The sequence below is a fragment of the Peromyscus californicus genome, unplaced genomic scaffold, assembly GCF_007827085.1.
Source record: "Peromyscus californicus insignis strain IS unplaced genomic scaffold, ASM782708v3 Scaffold_4__1_contigs__length_199733344, whole genome shotgun sequence".
In the NCBI taxonomy this organism is placed as follows: Eukaryota; Metazoa; Chordata; class Mammalia; order Rodentia; family Cricetidae; genus Peromyscus; species Peromyscus californicus.
This window is the reverse complement of record NW_026294562.1, coordinates 195,419,195-195,434,459: the sequence shown is the minus strand read 5'-3', so window position 1 is coordinate 195,434,459 and position 15,265 is coordinate 195,419,195. Positions and strand designations below refer to the sequence as shown.

The window sequence follows — 15,265 nt, the reverse complement described above, 5'->3', positions numbered from 1 at the left end:
TGACAAGTACTTCTTTGACACTGCAATGCTGTCTGAGTTCTCAGACTATAAACATATTAAGTAAATTCTCATCTTCAATGTTTATATCTGTAATTCAAGCATTTCATTATTGCAGAAGAATTTTGCAAATACATCAGTGCATGAATCCAAAGAAACAAAGGTATGTCCAGCAGAAAATAACTGTTAGGTATTTGCTTTATCTACTTATGTCTTTATGAGAGTTTATGGGGTATGAAACTTATAAAAACACACAGTACTATTTATTTCTTTGTTTTAGAGAGATCTTAGACCATCGTATGAAAGAACAAATAGTAATAGGTCTGGTGAGTGAACTAATAAGAACTTATAATATCCACTACTTACACAGTAGAAGATGAGGGTACAAGAAATGCATTGTGTTATTCTGGATTCTTTAAAGTAAGGCAGCATAGAGAATGAGTACATATATGTGTATATTTATAGAATTTATGAGCTAGGTTTCCATGTTGTGTTCTAGGCTGCTCAGCAATGGAAATAGATATCTCACACTGGAGAGACTGAAAATCTAGTAGTTCAGTTCAAGAGACCAGATGTCTCAGCAGTCCAAATCTGGTGTTGTATTCTGTAAAGATTCCTGGAAAGATGCTGATTGTCATTTTGTCTTGAAATTATAAAGATTCTGGAACTAATATCAGTGAACTAATTCCAGAGCAGCAGTAAAGATTGACTTGGTAGATGAGTGAGGACATGTCTCTAAAAATTGTATTTTTTTGTCCTATACACTTTGTGTGGTCTGTTACCAGAAAATGATGCCCATGTCTATGGTAGGTCCTTCTGCTTTGAGTAATCTCATTAAGAAAATATGTTACAGGCTTTCCTAAGAGCTTGCTAGATTATTTCTCAAGCAATACAGTTGTAAACAGAGCTTAACCAATCAAAATCCATCCTACATCAACATGGCACACAATAAAATCTCTTTCTGTCATGTTTTATTCCTTATAAAAACAATAACCAGGTCACATGTTTCAACTAATACAATAAAACAAACATAAATACAACGTCAAATTGATTATACACTTGAAAGTAGATGGTGATGTCCCTTGAGGAACACTTAGTCTTTTTACCCCATAACTTTAGTAACCATGAATAAATATATCAATCACTGTCTTCACCCATAAGAAATATTGAACTAAATCATAAATACTGATATATATGCTTGTTTATACACAAAAAGTTGTTTTTAACCAAAAACATCCTTATTTCCACAGCTGTTCATATAAACTTAGCTGATGTTACTGAACTTACACTACTACCTCTCATTTTTTATTTCCCCACACAATAGCCAAGCAACTTTGAAGGTCTTGATAATTTCCCTGAATGTGTGATCTCTAACTTCATTCTGAAAATCATGGACTCTGTATCATCCTACATGGATTAGTTCTAGGTTCAGATTCCCACTGGCATTAATCACAGGACATAGTAATACAGACCATAGTCCTAAAGGTTCTGCTGTAATCCAGACATAATCTTCTACTCCTTCATTGTAGAAAAACAACCAAGTTTTTCCTCAGTAGTGGGGACTAATCACATCTCCTAGCTCTGTTAATTCTTTAGTAACATGTTCACATCAGAGCATTGAAAGCTCAAGTTGACCAGGGTGAAATATCAGGTTCTAATTTCAAGAAATATTTACTGTGTCTCCAGTTAGTATTACTCCAGCTCCTGAAAGCACATTTCTAGGAGAGCAAAACATAAAGTCACTGCAGCAGTAAGCATTTTTTCCTGGGCCATAAGAGGTAACGTTGAGTGAAACATTCCAATTTCCACAGTAGAATTCCTTGACCCATAACTGATGGCTAAGAAAGACAGCATACAATATACTGCATCCTGATTCAAAGCATATACAACCTTCTGAAAGGCAGTGTCACAGCCCTTTATGCAAACACCACATAAATGGTATCTTACCTGTGAAAAGCTATGTTACCATTATACCATGCTTGTTGATAAAGGATGGTGGAGGACATATTAAACTAGTGGTATCCATGAATATGGGCCTAATGTTGTAAATCTTTTCCTGTGAAGAGAGTTCCTTTGTAAGAAATAATGCTCCATTAGTGTTCTAGTTCCTCCACTGAAAGATGTGTCTTGTTACTGGAGATGACTAGTTTACTCTCCATATCCTGTATTGCTACGAGACTTGGCTAGGTTCACCCTCATCTATTCCTGGGAGTTTCCAGTGCTCTAGGTTTCTAGCTTATTGAATAAATGCCCCAAGATTCTAATTATCTCTCCAACATGTGACTGATCTTACCCCTGTGCATATATGTTACAGTAGTATAGCTTAGTCTTCTTGTGTGAATCCTAACAGTGAGAAGAGGGGCTGTGTCTGACCCTGTTGCCTGGTTCCTCCTTCTGATTACCTCTTCTAGCATTGATAGAAGAAGTGCCCAGTCTTACTGAAACTTTATACGCCATGGCTAACTGAGATCCAAGGGAGGCCCACATATATCTGGAGAGAAACAAGGAAGGAGAAGTGGATGGGTCTGTTGGGTGAACAGGGATGAGTGGAGGACCTGTGAAGAGGGGAGGGAGGGGAAACAGATTGATAAAAAACACACACATAAACACACACACACACACACACACACACACACACACACACACACACACACACAGACAATGCTGTCTGACATACCATGCTGGTGTGAAAGATACTCATGAAAGCACTCAGTGTTAGTTTTGGCATGTGCATTAGGCTCTGGATAAGCAAATTCATAACAAGAATAAGTATCTAGTCCATTAAGGTGAAAGCATTTTGCTTTCTTCTTTTTAACTCTCTTCCTTTTATTAAAAACAGATTTTCTCATACAATATATCCTGATCAATTTTCCTTCCCTCTACTCATACCAGTCCCTCCCACTCTTCCATCATATCGAGATGCACTTGATTTCTGTCTCTCATTTAAAAAGAATGAGCTTCTAAGAGGTAACAACAAAATATAAAATAAGATATAATATGCTAAGACAAAAACCAAAATATCATAGGATCTAAGTGACAAGGTTCAAATAATGTTGTGTATAAATAGCAATCCTTAGAAGACATTCACACAGCATCTAGATATCCTGCTTGGTTAATTCAGTTCCTCCTGCTTTCTATGTTCCTGATGTGAAGCACAAGTGATGTAGGGATTTACTAATTTCACTGCCACCTTAACTATTTGAGATGTTTCAGTTTGTCTTCTAATGCACATGACTAAAAAAAAATAATAACGTTTATCAATCCTCAGACAAGTGTCTGTGGGTTTTTATTGACAACACTCTTCCATCCTTTATTTAGGGAACTTATTCATGTGTTGGAACATCCACTCATTACATAACATAATACAAAAGACTTTCACTGTGTTAACTTACCCTGTGAACTAGGAAATAGAACACTGCTCATAACAGCTTCATTTGGTTTATTATGTGAAGAGTACATTTAGGGGCTATTAAATTATTGTGCTTTGTAGAGAAAAGAGAAAGATTTCCTATCATCCTCATGTTCTCAGAACAGGGTAAGTAGCTGGTAAACCCACTGCACTAGGTACAGGTATTTATCAGAACAACACATCTACCCAATTATTTACTGAGGATTAACTAGGACAGCAGAGGTACAGTAGCTCAAAGCATAGAATCTAAACAGAAAACTTCATGTCTCAGATACTTGGTCCATTTGGAACTGAATAATTTAGTAAGATCATTAATTTTCTCAAAGTGAGAAATAAAGGATTTTACTGGATGTGGACATCATATTAATATGCATATATAAATGTATCATAGAAGCAAAGAATCTCTAAGACACAGACACTAAGCAAGGTAGAATCCACTGACTTCCTTGGTTTGGAAAATCGTGATGTCTCAATCATTTTGCTGGGTTCCGTCCATCATGGGACTTTGGTCCTTTCTCTACCCACTACACTTGGAATGTCATCCTCTGATGTAGACTGTTAAAAACAATCTCAGTTGTTTTCATATGAAAAGTTTCTTGCTTCATTCTTGTGACCAAATTATCCAAAGAGGAGTTCATCCCTGAGCTCTTACTGCCTGTTGTTTTAGCTGAAGTCATGGTGCCTACGGGTGCAGAAGAAAATCTATAAACATATTTTTCAGCTTATTTTTCACCTGAATACAGGGCATCAGATGCATAGCCCAAGGCAAGAAAGAGTTCCAGAATTCTCAGTGGCAGTGGAGGAGGTATAAGAAGGTGCTCAGAGTGTGACAGCTCTCTGTGTTACTGTGACAGCCTCACCCATCAACAAAGTTAGAAGTGCATATGGTCACAAAAGCTTGAGCTAAGTATAAACCTGCTGGACACTGTGAGATCTGGATCCATCAGACTTATGTCTGAGCAGACATGTGTGTTGGTGGGATGTTTTCTTTTGGTTATTATTATCAGGATCTTGTTTAATCACAGTCGTGCATATGCCTACAGCTCCTCTGAGTGTTATTTCAGAATCAAAGAAGATTTTCACCATGAAGGAGATGTAACCATTGGTGTATTTTTCCCAGTTCATACTTTCTACACAGGCAACAAAGTTCCACATTCTTATCTGCCAAACATTTACACCGACTTTCACATACAGTAAGTGTTGTTGTTCATTTATGCTGTTTCAGATTTCATTTTAGAATTATGTTGTCTAATAAGATTAATAAATATTAAATTATCTAATGTCACTCTTGTATCTAATGTAATTGAATAAATAAATAATGACATCTCTGATTTCCAGTGCAAATTATGCAATGCAGGGACAATAATTCCTACAACACATTCTTAGATTTCTAAACCTTTCAATATGTCTGTCCATCTTCTACAGCTGTCATCCACTGACAATATTGTACATCATAGGCTACTAAAATATATTTATGAAGAGACAGAATCTTGTATTTTTATTTCTCATCATTTTTGCCAATTTCTTAAGTTTTTCACATTAATCAAATTTTTAAAAAATTAATGTGCATGAAATACATTAAAATCCAAAATCAATTTTAACTAGTCATTAGGAGATAGGATTGAACTTTCTTGTGTATAATAATAGTGAATATTCAGATCACAACATTTATGTACTTGAGTATGTCATAACTTTACTTGGTTCTGAATACAGTTGAGTGCTAATTCAGATAACCCTAATTTCATTTCTTTCTTTCTATTTCTTTCTTTTGGGTTCTGGGCAGATCCTCACTATGCTTCTGTGATATCTTGGGCTCCCTTTCTCTTTCTCTGAAGTCATTTTCCCTGCAGTGTGGCTTCTCCATCTCTGTCTGACCTCCATGTTTGCTGAACTCAAGTACTTAAGCATGGCTGTCTTTCTTCTCTCTCCCATTGTCCTCTTCCAAGAAACTGGTACGATGTTCTCCAGACCTATCTTGGTGCCTTTTCATTTTAAAAATCTAATAATAAAGCATTCAAGTTGCAAAAAACCCACATTTTAGTATCATACATGAACTGGACATAATTTTTGATGTTTTATATATAGAAAAAAACAGAGATCTAAAAATACTGATCAGATTTTGTGATTGAAGTTTTCATCCCCTTATCATTGCTTAGTGGTTGGAAACTTTGAGCACCTCTGCAGTCTTTTCATGGAAAATATAATAGGGATTTTGATTATAATGTGCTCAGATGACTGCATACATGTAAGAAATTCTCAAAATGCATGCATTATGCATTATATGTGTATATATATATATATATATATATATATATATATATATATATATATATATACACATACACATTCATACACACACATAAACACACACATTCAAGTCTTTCTGTTAGGAAAGAAAACTTGGTTTCCACTATTTTTCTTGGTTTCCACTATGAAGGACTTTTGTGCCCATTTCCCTTCCAGTACATGCCTTTCTTTATTTATCATTTTGGTGTGTCTGGCTGCTTTCTTGTTGGTTTTTAAATGCTTTCAGGAATTAATTGAGAACTTAAGTACAGTGTGTTTTGATCACATTCACTCCTCCCCTAACTCCTTCTGTATGTTCTCCTTTATACTAACCCTCCTGTTAAACCAGTTTGACATTCCTTCTTTCTCACCAAAGAGACCTGTCTATGTTGTTGTATTACTCAAAAAACTGGAGCCTTTTCTGGACAGTGGAAACCTACTGGAGTTCAAAGCTTTGATAATAACTGACTATCACAAAATGTATCAAAAACAAAATCCCCATGGCTAGTCGTGTGATTTCACACAAAACTCTCTTTTCTATGCTTGAGGTTTTTTTGTTTGTTTGTTTGTTTTTTGTTTTTTTCCTAGTGTGACCTTTTGCAGCTCTGGTGCCACTGATACTATGCATTTGTATCTACAATTACTCTGTTCTTCTGGAAAAATAATTTCCTTTTAATTATCTACAACCTCTGGAAGATCACTGAGATTTCTGTGCCTGAGAAAAATGTGTGTTCCTCATCTGAAGCTGAGCATTATCAAGTGCCTCACTCTCTCCAAAATGATCAGTTGAAGGTCTCTGTTAATTTATACCTACCAGGAGAGGTTTCTGTGACAAAAATGGGTCAATGTTCTCATCTATGGTTTGAAAAATAAATTATTAGGAATTATGATAATTCTATGTCCCTTTAGCAGAATAATATTATTATATTCTGACCTTGGGCTTATGGTCTCTTTTGTGTTTCAAATAACTATGCAATTAATGAATTTCTTCTCATAGAACATGCCCTTATTCTAAACAGACAATTATTTGAATATTCATGGAACATTTCTTTTGCTGTTGCATCAAAGGACATGTCTTATTTGGTCAGTTATTTTAGCATCTTAAAGGGCTCATAACTAGATGATGTCAACTAATTATTATTCCTGGTTTCATGTATACAATTTAGTGTTTAGGATATTCACCAGAGAAGAATTTTGGAACATGATTTAAGCCAATAGAAAACCTTTCTTAGCCAACCCCCAACTATACTGGGTGATCAGGATTCCAGGGTACCATGGAGAATTTCTCAGGATGAGCTTTTAAGTACAAAAAACATGTTCTGTGTTAAAATACATCAGTTAACAAGAACAGTTAGCTAGAATTGGAACTACAGAAACAAAAAGCAAGTTTAATACATTTAGAGTCTTTCTGAAAACTATGTGTGTTGTTTTCATTTTCATCAGGTGGTGCTCTCCATTTGCTGAGCTTTACAAGCTGAATGGCACTTCCACCATCCAGTCAGTTGTGCTAAGCTCTGGAGGCCTACTAAGTCCTGGGGCACTGCTACATTCACCACTGTTCTCAGGGAATGAGCCAAATCATGACCATTTATTTTATGATCCAATCAGAATGAGAGTTAGATGCCCACCCAGTGCTGATAGCAGAATAGTTTACCAGGGGGGAGTAAACATTTTCACAACCATGCTAAATACTTCTCTAATTGCTCCTGATCAGTTATTAAAGAGAAACTGGGTTTCTCCCAAATCCATACATACTTTCCTTTATTTCATGAGAACTCTAAGCCTCTCCAATTTTGTAGGAACATTTCTGCAAAGAAATCTGTTTTTAAATTCAGAAACAGGAACTTTAATTACCTCTAAGTTATGATAAACATATCTACTTATTTTGGAAACAATTAGAAGAGCCATTGTGTTAAACAATTTGTATATGTCCACCAAGGAGTTCCAGAGGCCCAGTATATTGCACACACACACACACACACACACACACACACACACACACACACATATATATATATATATATATATATATATATATATATATATATATATATATATATAAATAATCCCATTAGGCTGAATATCAGCTATCCAAAAGGTAAAAATGTGAAGCTTAAAAATTTGGGATATTGGATTTCTTTGTCCTTTGTAATCTCCTAATGTTAATTTTGGCTACCCTCAGTCATTGTAAGTATGTCAGTCAATGGGCTCACAGTCTGTTAAATTCATATTTCTATGTAGTATGAGGGCATGGTCTAAGCATAACCAGCAATTCTGGCTGATTTTGGATGGGAATGATATAACACTATCCCTAAAGTCCCACCTGCAGAATAGAGTCTGATTTCTTAGGCTATTCGTATTTCCCAAAGACCTAAATCTTTTTAAATCAATCTTTTTAGGATTTTCCAGTTTTACAATGGAAACCTCCTTGATGCTGCCAACTAGAGGACAAAGCCACAGGGAATGTATAAAATTATAAACTCTATACTACTATCTAAAAAGATGAACTTTCATGTCCTTCATTTCTCCAATACAGTCAAACACTTAAAGTAGGCATCAGCAAGTAAAGGTCAAGATGAAATAAAGGCTCCTGGTCTGTAGTCACGTTCCATGTATCTGTCATCCTCAATCTCCAGTCCAGCCCTGAGAACAGTGAGGCTTGGACTATTACCCTATATTCAAAGCCATAGTGAAAAACATAACATTCAGTAAGAGGTATAAGAGCAGGGAGTGCAAGAACCTGGGACCAATGAAATCTTATTATTAATAGGCTCATAGTTCAGAGACATTCCATTTGAGAATAGCATCTGTGGCTTCCACTTTTTTATCTGTGTTTGGTGGGTCTGTGATGTAAGAGCACCTGCATTCACCACCAGAGGAGTAAAGAGAATGACCTTGTAGGGTCCTTAACAGATTAGCTCCAGTGTCCCTTTGTCTACTCATTTGACACAGAGGATATCACTGAACTTAAGAAAAGTGAAATTGGTGGTGGACACAGACGATGTCTTGGTATCTTACAAAATTCAGTGAATAGCATGTGTGGAGAACTGGAATGCCTTTAGTGACTTGATAAGGGAATGATTAAATATTTTTGTCAACTGCTTGTCTCTGAGCCTGGGAAGCAGGTGGGGTATTCTTCCAAATATCATCTCATGGGTAGTTAATCCCTCCATATATGGGGAACAATAAACTGAGGTACAGTAAAGCAGGAAGCCTATCCAACTTTTTCTGGACTCTAATGAGAATTTTGTTGGAGTTTCATTTGATGTCCTGTTCATTCTTTCTGCCAGCTCAGAACTCTGAGGTCTAGATACACAGTGAAGTTTCTGCTCTATGTCTAAAGCCTTAGCTATTAATTAAGAGGGTTTTGGTTATGAAAATCAGGATATTGTTGGACCCTATTGCTTGAAGGAAGCCAAATTGGAGCACCATTTCTGCCTGAGCTTTTTAGCTACTATTTGAAGACTTTTAGTCTATTTGTGGAACACTTCTAACCACTCAAAAATGGTATCTTTAAGAAAGTTGCAAGTATTTTTCCCATCCCCAACAAGCCAGATCTTGGTTGATGTCAGTTTTTCCAACATTTGACAGGGTGTTGTTCTTCATTTGGATCCCTTCTTGTGTGAGAACTCTCTGTTTTCGATTTACTTTAACACAATCCTGGTATATGGCTGAGATATGCCATGCTTGTGTCACATATATCTATAACATACCTTGGTCTGAACAACTCAGAAAGTTTTGCGGTACCCAGAGGAATAGCCTGGTGAAGGTTTGTTCCAGAATCCTGCCAGTTATTTCTGAGAGAATGAATGTTTCCTCTGGTACCTTCCATCAACACATAGGTGATGGAGGAATGTCTTTCTGTATACAGCAAATATGTGTTGCTCTGATTGGTTAATAAATAAAGCCATTTGACTTATGGCAAAACAGCTTGAAGGCAGCAGGAACTTCAAAGAGAAAGACAGGAAGAAGGCAGGGAGAGACACCAGCGATCCACTCAAGGAGCAACATTTAATGGGGCATGGGTAAAGCCACAGAATATGTGATGATACATAGATTAATAGTTATGGGCTAAATTAAGATATAAGAGCTAGCTAGCAAAATCCTTGAGCCAAGTCCATGCAGTTATAATTAATACAAGATTCTCTGTGTTTATTTGGGGGATGCAAGTGGGAGAGATTTGTCCCGACTGCATCAGACCAGGACATAGGAAATCTCCTAGCTACATATAGTTTTGTACTGACCATCTTTCTTTACCCTGCAGTCTCAGGTAGCACTGTTTTGTGGTATGTTTCATCAGAACATCAACAAGTTTTAGTGTCAACTGTCAGACAGTGAGTTAAACTGTGTGCCCATGGAGGACAACAATTTCTAGGGGAAGCCGCATAGCCCCTAGGAGGGCCAAGATTTTTTAATGTCTTTTTTTTCCAGTAGTGAGAAGCCATCTTTCTCTATAGATCACACAGTTGACATACCCACTTGTAAAATCATATCAACTGATAGTCCCTGTATATAGTAGTGGAGTTTCCATTTCCCCATATGAAATAATTGGTTAGATCAATCAGTTCCTCTAGTGGGGATGAGGTTCCTGCTTTAGGCACAAATAATTTTATTAAAAGTAAGTATTGTATCTGCCATGTTGCTGATTTCATCTTTCACCTGGTGACAGTCTTGTCTGAGCACCTGTAGGTCATCATCAGGCAGAGGGATACCTGGATTGATGACGAACTGAACTCAAGTTGGGGCAAGGAGTAGATTATTGTATTGGGTCAAACAGTCCTTAAGCAGATGATGATTTTTTTCCTCAGTGAAAGACCTCATTTTTCCTAGATACTATGTGTATCAGATCTTAAAACATTTAACTCGATTGCATTCTTTTATTAAGCTAGCAATACTTTCCACACATATTTGACAGATAGTCCATCCTACGGCTACAGGGTCCAATCATTTGGACTGATGTATCACAGGGAATTTCCATGATCCCAACATTTGGGTAAAACCCCTTTGTCTTTTGTGTCATGGACTGGCATTGAAAAGGTTTTGAGGCCTCTGGAAGTTCTAGGGCTGCAGCCAAATTCAGAGATATGTTTAAAGCCTTGAAGGTCTTTCATTTAGTCTCAGTCAAGATTATGGTTTTAGTTTTCCTACTTTGTGCTTATGTATAGGCATTGCAGTTCCCACAAACACTGATATACCCAGCTGCACCCAGGCATTCTGGAATCTGTGCCTTAGTCTTTGTAGTTGGAATCAGCAGTTCTGTGCGGTCTGCAATTTCCTCATGTATGTTTTTTTTTTCAATCTCTGCAGATATAATTTTAAAATACACCAGTTGGTTCTGGCCCTGGTATTTGCATTTGAGGAGATCAACAGGAACCCTCATCTTTTACCAAACATATCTCTGGGATTTGACTTTTATAATGTCCCATACAGTGAGAAAAACATTCTTATGAATGTTCTTTTTTGGCTCACAGGCCTGAGTAGATTTCAGAGTCTTCACTATAATTATAACTGTGAAAAGGAGAGAAAGTCAACTGCTGCAATAACAGGACCATCGTGGGCAAAATCTGCCCATATTGGAACACTGCTTCAGCTCTACAAATTTCCACAGGTGAGGAGTTGTATGGGATAAAAATGCAGATCTCAGGAAGAGGCTTGGGGCTCAGGCGGATGGGCGTGGTGCTTTCTTAGAAAATTGGGAATCCATCTCCCCCAAGATCCAGCTATACCACTCTTGGGCATATACCCAAGGAATGCTCAACCACACCATAAGAGCACTTGTTCAGCTATGTTCATATCAGCATTGTTTGTAATAGCCAGAACATGGAAACAACCTAGATGCCCTTCAACTGAAGAATGGGTAAACAAAATGTGGTACATATACACAATGGAATACTACTCAGCAGAGAAAAACAATGGCATCATGAGGTTTGCAGACAAATGGATGGATCTAGAAAAAATCATCCTGAGTGAGGTAACCCAGACTCAGAAAGACAAACATGGTATGTACTCACTCATAGCAGGATACTAGACATGAAACAAGGATGACTTGTCTGCTACTCACATCACCAGGGAGGCTACCTGGAAAACAGGACCCCAAGAAAGACACAGGGATTGCCCAATGACAGAGAAATGGAATGAGATCTACATGAACAGCCTGGACATGAGTGGGGGTAATGAAAGGCAAGGGTCGAGGGAAAGAGAGCTTGGGGAAGTGGGAGATCCCAGCTGGATCAACAACAGAGAGAGAGAACAAGGAATAGGAGACCATGGTAAATGAAGACCACATGAGAATAGGAAGACGCAAAGTGCTAGAGAGGCCCACAGAAATCCACAAAGATACCCACACAACAGACGGCCGGCAATGGTCGAGAGACAGCCCGAACTGACCTACTCTGGTGATGGGATGGCCAAACACCCTAATTGATGTGCTAGAAACCTCATCCAACTACTAAGGGATCTGGATGCAGAGATCCATGACAAGGCCCTGGGTGGATCTCTGGGAGTCCAATTAGCGAGAATGAGGAGGGTTTATATGAGCGAGAATTGTTGAGACCAAGGTTGGATAAAGCACAGGGACAAATAGCCAAATGAATGGAAACACATGAACTATGAACCAATGACTGACGGGTCCCCACTGGATCAGGCCCTCCGAATGGGTGAGACAGTTGATTGGCTTGATCTGTTTGGGAGGCATCCAGGCAGTGGGACCAGATCTTGTGCTCATTGCATGAGTTGGCTGTTTGAAACCTGGGGCCTATGCAGGATTGTTTGGCTCGGCCTGGGAGGAGGGGACTAGACCTACCTGGACTGAGTCTACCAGGTTGACCTCAGTCTGTGGCTGTGGAGAAGGCTTTGCCCTGGAGTAGATGGGAATGGGGGGGGGGGGTTGGTGAGGGGGATGGGAGGGGGGAGAACAAGGGAATCCGTGGCTGATAATGTAGAACTGAATTGTATTGCAAAATAAATTAAAATTAAAAAAAATGCAGATCTCCTTTGTTGACATTTCAAGTGTGTCCATAGGTAAAAAGGTATATTGGGATGGGTTAGATATAAATGGCAATTGTCCAGACAATTGGAGATGGACCTCTATTTTAGTCACTGGGAAAAGAAAGGGGAGGTTGAAGTAAACAAGGAGGATTAATAAAAATAGAAAATAGGCCAGTCATTTTCTGAAAACTTCTCTCACAGAAGTTTGCCTTTAAAATCAGGGTGAACCATCATTGTGCTAACCATTTCCATCTGTTTCTGCAGAAAAAGGATTGTGCATAATGCCATTGTTCTTTCCCTGGTTTTCATCTTTCTTTCTCTTCAGCTCACTGTTGGTCCTTTTGAGCCTATCTTCAGTGACCGAAGTCAGTTTACTTCTCTCTACCAGATGGCTCCCCAAAGCACAACCCTGTCTCTTGCCATGGTCTCTTTGATGCTTCATTTTGGCTGGACATGGATTGGTCTGATTATCCCAGATGATCACAGAGGGACTCAGTTTCTAGCAGATATCAGAGAAAAGATGGAGAAAAATCAAGTCTGCATAGCTTTTGTAGAAATGATCCAAAGCACCTGGAATTCATTTTCATACAAATACTGGAAAAGTCTTGGCATCATCCAGGAAACATTGGCCAATATTATCATCATTTATGGTGACAATGATTCACTACTAGGTTTAATGAGCAATCTAGGGCAACAGATTTTGATGAGTAAAGTCTGGGTCATGACCTCTGAGTGGGATGTTACTAATATCGCTGATTATTTCTTGCTGGATTCTTTCCATGGAAGTCTCATTTTTTCACAGCACCATGAGCAGGTGGCTAAATTTAAAAATTTTATCCAAACAGTTAATCCTAATAAATACCCAGAAGACAATTACCTTCCTAAATTGTGGTTTTTGTTCTTCAATTGCTCATTTTCAGAGCTGGATTGTCATCTTTTGGAGAACTGTCAACCCAATGCTTCCTTGGAATTACTGCCTAGACATATATTTGATACGGTAATGAATGAAGACAGCTACAATACATACAAGGCTGTCTATACTGTAGCACACAGTCTCCATGAGATGAGTCTTCAGCAAGTACAAATGCAACCATTTGGAAATGGGGAAAGCATGGTGTTCTTCCCCTGGCAGGTAATATTCCTTCCACTGTATTAGAGCATCAACAATGTGAAATTTTGAGAGTCTTTAGATGCACCAAACTAGGTATTACATATTTCAGTATTTTACGTATAGTATATGTGTATATACATACACTTATGTATACGTGTGTGTGTTTGTGTGTTTGTGTGTGTGTGTGTGTGTGTGTGTGTGTGTGTGTGTGTGTGTGTGTTTGTGTGTGTGTATCCATCCATAGGAGATTCTTCATGTGTTATCCTATCTTCCAGGTTAGTGCAGATCTTTGTGTTCATGTTGCTGTGGAATAAGGTGCTAGTGGCACAGAGGAAATGATTTTCATGAATATAAAAATTGTGTCACAAATAGCTACACAGTTTTTTCATTGTAATGATTACCCCAGAACCCTAAGAATTTTCTCAGTGAAAGAATGACAGCTCATTATCCCAAGCTGTTAGTATATAAATGATTTCTTTCAATTACTATTTAGTCATAAGTACCCACATTTTACTCCATGAATTTTGAGATAAACCTTGTGTATAAATGGGTATAGCTTTCTTTTAAAGAAATTGAGATTTGCTTCAATCAATACTCCCTGATTCCATTTCTAAGTTTGTATAGAAGATGTTCCTGAGGCTCACTGTTCCTCAGATATAGAATTGTATCCCATTAACTTAGGCCACCATTGCTTACCTTCAATGATACCTACATTATTGTGTCCTATGGCACAGATAATGAACATTGAGAGTTATTCTATAATCCACTGGTGGTCAAACTCTCAGACCTACATTAACACATCCTCTTGCATCACTTTCAGCTTCATCCTTTCTTGAGGAATATCCATGTGGGAGCCAACATGGCTTTGGAATGGAAACAGAAGTTAGATGATGATAAGTATGATATTCTCAACTTTTGGAATTTTCCAAAGTGTCTTGGACTAAAAGTGAAAGTAGGAAATTTTTTGCCCAGTGCTCCCCAGAGTCAACAGTTAACTTTATCTGAGAAGATGATACAATGGCCTGAAAGATATTCAGAGGTAGGTTATATATTATCTCAGTGCATTAAACTTATCATAATAATACAAATATATCCCCAGTATAAAAACTTCTACTTTTGAAATTAAATCACAGTACTGTAAAAGTCCCAATAAACAAAGACAAAAAAATAACTACTAGAAGACAGTTCTTTATCATCCCCTGATTCTAAAAAAAGGATGTTTTTAAGCTTTAAATATCTGCTATTATTCAGTAGTGCATAGCTTAAATTTTGTCAATTTGAAACAAATTAAGTACACCTGAGAAGCGGTATATGCAATCCTTGTAATGTCTCAAAAGACACTCTGATGTAGAAAATATCTACATTCACAATAGAAAGCTGAATAAGTTATATTTTCTTGCTGTGATCAAACACCATCACCAGAAGTGATTTTCTGAAAAAAGAGTTTATCTCACTTATTGTTCTGGATTTCTGTG

At 37.6% G+C, this 15,265-nt stretch overlaps 1 pseudogene; it reads left to right on the top strand.

Annotated features, from left to right (window-relative positions):
• Positions 1-9,713: 9,713 nt before the first annotated feature.
• The window catches only part of LOC128124298 (vomeronasal type-2 receptor 116-like), a 55,960-nt pseudogene continuing 50,408 nt past the window's right edge, over positions 9,714-15,265 (top strand).